We start from the raw sequence: 611 nt of genomic DNA, 5'->3' as shown, positions 1-611 counted from the left end.
AAGACATCTTAAAATCTCCTGGACACCTTGAGTTCTGGACCCCATTTCAAATGCCCATTTGGGGTCCCCCCTCTTGGCTGCACCCCGTAACATTCTGAGGGTATGTCTTTCTTGTGTTACAAACTTAGATACTCTTAGATATGCTACGATACAGACGTACGGGCTGGTGAACAACTCGGGTTGCTCCGAACTCTTTCTTGACAGTTATTTCACACAGGAGGGTGGGACTGAGCTCTCCGATTTATAACTTTATAATTTCATGGAGTGGAGAATCCAACTCACCACTCAGGCTCCTGCAGGTCTGACAGCTGAATCATCTCACACAATGGGCAGCGTCTCGCTCCCCAGTCTCAAAGCCTGCCACTGCCCAGTGGACAGTGACCATTGTGAGGCACAACATGGCCCAGGGTCACAGGCTATTAACTTAACCTGTGACTTCTCCCACTCCAACTCTGGGTGGCAAAGTGCTCCGTGAAGCCCATCCAACATTTAATGGCCCATCAGGAAAAAGCATGGGTCCAGCAAAATAGCAACAAGTATTCTCTCTCCTGGTAGGTAAATTTAGACACACTTTGTTCAATATCTGTTTCATTCCAAATGGCACAAAGAGA

The sequence above is a fragment of the Phyllostomus discolor genome, chromosome 5, assembly GCF_004126475.2.
Source record: "Phyllostomus discolor isolate MPI-MPIP mPhyDis1 chromosome 5, mPhyDis1.pri.v3, whole genome shotgun sequence".
Classification (NCBI taxonomy): Eukaryota; Metazoa; Chordata; class Mammalia; order Chiroptera; family Phyllostomidae; genus Phyllostomus; species Phyllostomus discolor.
This window is presented reverse-complemented; position numbering follows the sequence as displayed.